The sequence below is a fragment of the Ornithodoros turicata genome, chromosome 7, assembly GCF_037126465.1.
Source record: "Ornithodoros turicata isolate Travis chromosome 7, ASM3712646v1, whole genome shotgun sequence".
In the NCBI taxonomy this organism is placed as follows: domain Eukaryota; kingdom Metazoa; phylum Arthropoda; class Arachnida; order Ixodida; family Argasidae; genus Ornithodoros; species Ornithodoros turicata.
The window spans coordinates 2,530,699-2,538,127 of NC_088207.1; the positions used below are offsets into that span (position 1 = coordinate 2,530,699).

Here is a 7,429-nt window from a genome sequence, read left to right on the forward strand (position 1 = left end):
GAAGCGTGTGCGGCCGACACGTATTCTGCTTCCGTGGAGGAAACAGCTACCGAAGTCTGTTTCTGGTTGACTTCCTGTCGGTGACGTCTCCTGTCCAGTCTGCACCTGCGTAACAGACAAGCCTTGCTTTCGACTCCCCTGAGAGCCGCAACTCGTAATCGACGGTTTGCTTAAGGTATCGAAATACCTTCTTGACTGCAGTCCAGTCACAGTGGCGTGGGTGGCTAACACGCTGGCAAAGGTAACCCATGGCGCAGGCTATGTCGGGGCGTGTTGTCGTGCTCAGGTATAGCAGCTCTCCGACCGCTTGACGATAGTGGTCCTTATCTGGTAGCAGCTCATCACCCAAGAGCTTCGGGTAGTCTGTATTTATGGGAATGACGCTCCCCTTGGCGTCATCAAGCCGGTACTTTGCTAATAGTGTGGTGATTGATGTATTGTTTCTGTAAAGGTTGGTCACAGTATTCTGCCACTGCTGTCAACTCCGCACCTGTTTCTGCAAGTAAGATGAACGCTATGCAACACCATGCAGCTATTGACAAGTTACAGTAATGTTCAGAAACAAACACCTACACTACCTACCATACTAATACCTTTACACTAGTGCTACATTTGCAGTACATGGGGCCTTGTCTTAGTATAATGGTCATCCTTGTTTTATCCGAAGGTCAATCCAGGTCGTCCTCATGCTGCAGCGACACAGTGCCTTTGCCTGGAGGTATATCGCTTTGCTTATAGTACATACTGTTTTATATCGTCATATTGTGACCCATTTCATTTCTCCAGAGCACCAACAGTGTCGCCCCTTCAGTACACGTGATTCACTACGCGAAGATAGGCAATGTATGTGAGAGAGTAGGAGAGTAGTGTACAAACTGCACAGTAGGATTTATGAAAGGGCACTTTGCATTGACTAGTACGGACGGTTTATTGTAGGTAGCCCCCTGGCTCCATCACGCAGCTTGATGCGTGCGGCTGAACTCAACAAAGGTAGCTAGAGCAACTGAGTAGCATGATAAGCAATGTTTAAAAAAAAAACTGGATTTCATGAAAACAAATAAACAAACAAGCAACATACTGCAAATTGCTACTAGAGTTATATACACCATTTCCTTGCCATAATAGAGCTTTTGACACTGACCCTGTGCATGAATTTTCTCGTCTTGGGAATGTGTATGTGTTATGGGACCTGGGCAGCTATGAGTAGCTACAAAAATTATGCAATTGCTAAGATACCAGGTCCAGCACCACTTGCTTCCGAGAGAGGCTTCGAAGCAGGTACATGTGAATTTTCATTGTGCAACAATAAACATAGCTATGGACTGGCTCCTCATGCGAGAATATTTGAGCATCTCTTGTCATGCATCTTGCAGTCTGTTATGTCTCACCCAATGGAAGTTACTCTAGCTTTTGCTCTGCGTTCGGTACTATTCCTGATACACATGAAATTTCACAGGTGCATCACTGAGGCGCGCTCATGCAGCTCCTGGTCACGCTATGCCAGAACACGGTATGTGGTTAATGTGAAAGATCACGAAAATTACGGCGCTGAAGTTTCTCTTGTGCATTTCACATAATCTTTTGTTTTCAGAATTGCAACTCCAGGTCTTACGAAGCCTAAATGTTATACGTCTGGCCGTACAACAACAAAGTGATTTGCTATCACAACTGACGCCGCCTTCAAGGGACCCTGTCGGTGATGTTCAGCAGCTTGTCGCACAACCATTCAGTCGTATTGAAGACTTCGAGCAGTTTGAGAGCACATTAACCCCCGCCCTGGAGAAACAATTTGTAAATTTTGGTCACCATTTCAATTATGCCTGCACTCGACACTTCACAATGGTAAATACAACGCTCTTGAATAATCCAGGTGCAAGAGCTGACACTCCTAGGTGGAGCTACACCTAAGGCCGCCGTTAAGCGGATCCTGGAATACGTCATGACCGACCAGGTCGCGGAAAAATACAGCTGGGAAGGACGTAAGGGGAAGAATGTGTTCCGCGACCTTCGTCTACCTAACATTATGATGCGTAAGTGTGTCATGTTACATGCAAGAGTGTGCTGATAGCTAAAAATGTGTTAACGTTTTCAGGTGCTGTTCACGCGCAAAAACAGCTGTCAAAGTGCACGAACTACGACCTAGAAAAGGCTACAAAGGACTGGCTTCGTCACTCAGCCGACAGACTCAAGCGGGTTGCGGATTGAACCTTCACCGTGCCACACACAGCACGCGACACAGTGCTTTAAACGTAAGCTTTTACTGCATTTTCTGCTTCCTCGTTTCATTCATGCCAGTTAACACTGTGCTACAGTTATGCTTATATTATCTCATGCTCAGTACGTCCCTCCGCTCTCATCTGAAACGGTACTTAGCAATCACGTAGCAAGTCATGGTACAGCTGCGTGCATTGGTACGTGCTGAGTGAAGTTAAATTTAAGTTAGAAAGTGTTAAGTTAGAGAGTTTTACTGAAAGAACGTTGTTCGTGAAATTGATCCCCAGTAACACCAATACATAATATTGTGTACATTGAGCAGACGATTTTGGTGCAATAGCAAAGCGATATAATTACCGAGGCACGTACACAGTGGCATGCCTGGAATTCTGCAGGTTTGCCACGTGGACACTAATGCAGGCTTTTCTTTTTCAGTGTACTCATTCCTTCAAATGAAGCATCCGCCAGCCAGCAGGTTGCACATCATATTTCCATATGCATTATATATATATATTCTGATATTATGAGGTGTGTACACGAAATAAACAATGTATGAGGCTTAAAATCCGTTGTGCCATTTATTGAAGTAAGAAAATTATGTAATTTTAAAGAAAAATGCATGATTTAGCAAAGTCCTATTTATGTCTCAAATCCTGTGATTGACGTTCCATGGATGTTCCTGGGACATCCGTTTTGGGGTAAAAGCATAGTCCCATGGATTTCCCATGGTAATCCCCAGGCTTTCTGGGTAGATCCCATGGATATCCGAATATCCATTTTTCAATATTCCATGGACGTCCCTGGGACGTCTATGGTTTACTGGGAAGTAAAAATAGCGTACGCCCCCTTTTTCTGCAAATCAGAGGAAAGAACGATGTCACTGGGGATGGTGGTTGGCTACGTGCGTGCTATGTGGTGAAGTTCATTATTTCAGGCTAAGGAAAAGCCTGTTAGTGTCCACTCTGAGCTCAAAGGACTCCAGTTTCTGGATGATGCATCAACATCTATCAACAAGCATTCCCTCTTCACCGACCTCGAACAAAGGACACACACATCCCTAGGCCGCCTGGCTAGTGCCACCAGGTCTCTAGCCAATAGGGGGGCTCTTCCTCGGCTCCCAGCTTGTCCACCTACGCCGCCGTGGCGGGAGTTCGTGCCCGCAACAACGCTTCACATCCCGGGTCTACGGAGGAAGAGCGAGTCCAGTCCCCTAGTGGCCAGGATGGCGGCTGAGAACCTGATAAGCGACATTTATCACACACATACCCTGGTGTTCACGGATGGCTCCATTGACCACCGTTCCAAAAGTGCTACCAGCGCGTACTACATCCCGTCAATAAACAAGGCCTGGCAAGGGAAATCAGTTCGTTACCCAATCTCATCTACGACGGCCGAACTCCTGGCCTTGCTACACGCAGCTGCTGCGGTTCAAGTCACCGGAATACCTAAGGCCCTCTTGCTTACGGACTCCAGAAGTGCCCTCAACAACGTGATAAACCCCATGTGTGGTAGCATTCTGGCCCGATGTATAAGGAGATCGTGTGCCCAGCATAGGCTAACCGGAGGTGAGCTCACGCTCCAATGGATCCCATCTCATGTCGGCATCAGAGGCAACGAACGAGCGGACCAGCTAGCTTCCTCAGCACACAACAGCTGCAGCCCATCCTTAGCAGTCCCGGCCGACACTGACAGGCTCATGGTCGTCAAACAGCTAGTTGAGATGCATCATCCTTGCATACAGGACATCATGCAGAATCACCGACCCTCTCTTCCCACGAAAGATCTTCCCCGTGGTATGCAGACAATGCTCCATCGATTACGCACAGGATCTGCGTTCACGAACTCGCAACTGTGCAAGATCGGCTCCAGGGAGGACTCCAGTTGCGGACACTGTAATCATCCGGAGACATTTGCACATATCCTGACAGAATGCCGTGCATACCATACTGTAGTGTAGAAGATGAACAGCCTTTATTACAATGATGTCGATGCATATATACAGGTGGTTGGATACTAATGACGATGAGGATTAACATGACAAACATGTGGCGACACCACATTTCCTCCCCCCAGGATAATAATATTGTAGAAAAAAAAACGAAACCAGTCTTGTCAGTATCCCAACCGTTGCGGTGGTCGTCTTTCACGGCTACCCCTGCGTAAAGGTTCTTGCCGTTTTGCTTGAGGCTCTTGCGTCGAGGTTGAAGTAACAGGCTCAAGTGGAGGGTCGACGGTAGATGCTTTACGATCGTTGCTCACAGGCAACGTAGATAACTGTGGAGGGTCGATCAACGACCAGTGAACTTCATCCTGATGGTGGACATTCTTGCGATACTTGTGAGACGCTTCTTCAGATACTTTGGAGAGTCTACTTGCGTTCCAGACCTTGCCATCATCCAGCAAGAAAGAACGGTTTCCTTGGCTTGCAACAATCATCCTTAGTGTGGAGAATAATCTGTCACCCTTCGTGACGTGTGTTGGTTGTTTTACGCGGACGAAGTCCCCAACTTTGAGAGTAACTACGTGAGCGGTGCGTTTGTTGTCGACATACTTTTTGGTCGCCAACTGCTTCTTGAGTATTTTCTCCCGTAGATTCTGCAAAGCCACGACTGGATCTACATGAAAGTCTGGAATTGGCCACCGACCACGTTCAGTCTCGTTCGTAGAGCACGTCCATGTAAGAGAACTGCCGGCGAGTATCCAGTTGTAGTGTGAGGTGTTGCACGGTACACGCCCAAGTAGTCAGTAAGTGCTGCTTCGAGGCTTCGCTTTTCGAGGATGGCCACTTGGATGAAACTTTTCAGGACACGGTTAAAACGTTCAATCAGACCATTTGATTGAGGGTGATAAATAGACGAGTAAGTGTGCTTAATACCGCGGTCGTTGAGAAACTCCTGAAAGTCCGATGAAGTAAATTGCGGCCCGCGATCAGATACAACCTCTGTGGGGTATCCTTCTCGACTGAACAGTGTGCGCAGGAAGGAGATTACTGTAGCGGACGTAACTGTGCTGCAGAAGGAGACCTCAGGCCATTTACTGTAGTAGTCCATGACACTGATCATGAACTTAGATGACTGTGGCGCACGGTGTACAGGGCCGACGATGTCGATGCCTATTTTCTCCCAAGGTCCATCCGGAAAAGGAGTTGGCTGAAGTGGTGGGGAACATGTCTTAGCGCTTTTATCTGCTGACTGGCAGATCAAGCAATTGCGGACGGAGCGCTCGACATCGGCATCCATCGCAGGCCACCAGTAGTATTGTCGAATCCGTTGTTTCGTGCGCACGATTCCTAGGTGCGATTCGTGAGCTAAAGCGATCTCCTTGGGGCGTAGGGATGGTGGTACGCCTATCCGGTCTTGCCTAAGCAGCAGACCGTCCACTTCAGACAGTTCGTCTTTGACTTGCCCGAATGCAGAGAGATTCTGGCTCATTGTATTCCTGCTTGGCCATCCTTGTTGGATGAACTTGAGGATCTGCGCTAGCAGCGGGTCGGCATAACTCTCAGCTTGGAGCTCTTGTCTCGACAGAATGCCGGAACCAGTGCAATCGATCCAGCAGATGATCTCGTCTTCATCTTGAAGGGACTCTTGAATGGAAGGAGCAGCCAAAGGTGCAGGAAGGCGCGAAAGCGCGTCTGCGATTACATTTTGTTTCCCTTTCTTGTAAACGACGTCGAACGTGTAATCCAGCAGCCTCATACACCACCGTGTTATCCGTAGTGGACGATGACCCGTACCTTGCCTGCTCAGGAGTACTTGAAGCGCTTGATGATCGGTCTGTAGTGTGAAACGGCGACCCCAGAGGTAAACGTGCCAGTGCTCCACGGCCCAGACACAGGCGAGTGCTTCCCTTTCGCCAACGGAGTAGCGTCGCTCAGCGGCTGGTAATGTTCTCGATGCGAAAGCTACAGTCTTCAGGTACGGGGCATGCTGCTGTTGAAGTACAGCTCCCAGGCCGTATGCAGACGCATCCGTGGAGACTGTAGTAGGCAGATCGGGATGAAAAAGTGCAAGTGCGGTTGATTCCATAAGCAATGACTTCAGCCTGTTGAAGGCGATTTGCCTCTCCTCGGTCCAGAGAAACGGTGCATCTCCCCGTAGAAGCTCTCGTAGTGGTTCTACTTCATCTGCGTAATTCTTTATGAACTTGGCGTAGTAACCCATCATTCCCAGAAACGAAGAGAGTGTCTTCTTATCGTCCGGGGTAGCAGCATCTTGTATCGCCTGGAGATTTGCAAGGTTAGGAGAAATGCCGTTCGGTCTGACTGTATGTCCAACAAAAGTCAGTTCTCGCACTCCGAAGACACATTTGTCGTTCAGTTTGAGTCCTGCATCAGAGATTAGCTGAAGGACACGATGAAGATTCTTCAAGTGGTCTTGCTCATTCACTCCGAAAACGATAATGTCGTCGAGATAGCATTTGACACCTGGGCAATCCTTGAAGAGGTCAAACATCATTTTTTGAAAAGCTGACGGAGCTGAAGCCAAGCCGAAACACACTCGCTCATAGCGGTACAGTCCTCTGTGAGTGATGAAGGCAGTGAGATCGCGACTCTCGGGCGCCAACAGGACCTGGTGATAAGCTGCCGTAAGGTCGAGCTTAGAAAAGACTTTGGTGCCAGCGAGTTCGTAGAGCAATTCATCGATAGTAGGCAGAGGAAAAGCGTCCACGACGACTGCTTTGTTAGGTCCTCGAAGGTCCACGCAGAGACGTAACTTCCCGTCCTTCTTCCGGGCAACGACGATAGGTGATATCCATTCGGATGCTGTGACGGGCTCGATTACGTCCATCTTGAGGAGGCGATCCAATTCCTGGGTAACCTCTTCACGTAGTGCAAACGGTAGCCTGCGTAGCTTCGCCCTCACAGGTGCGACGTCATTTCTTGTTTTAACTCGATGAGTGTAATCCTTTGCAAGTCCAAGTCCTGGCGAGAATAAATGCGCAAAGGTCTCCAAAAGATCCTGTAGGTTTGCAGGGTTAAGTGGACGTCCTAAGGCACTGTAGTGTTGGTCCATCAATGGAGATACCCAGTGCAGCAAGGCCATCCAGACCTAGAAGAGCTGTGCCTTCAGGAACGACGTAGAGAAGTAAGCGGGAAGTGCGGCTTCCGTACGTGACTGTTGCAAAAAATGACCCCAGGACTGGTATTCGTTGCTTCGAGTAGTTGTGCAAGGAAATGCCTTCCAAACGTGCCTTCCAACTTGCAATCCGCAGC

At 48.5% G+C, this 7,429-nt stretch overlaps 1 long non-coding RNA gene across 1 annotated transcript; it reads left to right on the forward strand.

The window, feature by feature from the left end:
* Window positions 1–451: 451 nt before the first annotated feature.
* On the forward strand, window positions 452–956 carry LOC135399451 (uncharacterized). Its single transcript, XR_010424272.1, has 4 exons — window positions 452–502; window positions 668–718; window positions 787–843; window positions 937–956. It is a non-coding gene; the product is annotated as an uncharacterized LOC135399451 (long non-coding RNA).
* Window positions 957–7,429: the final 6,473 nt, after the last annotated feature.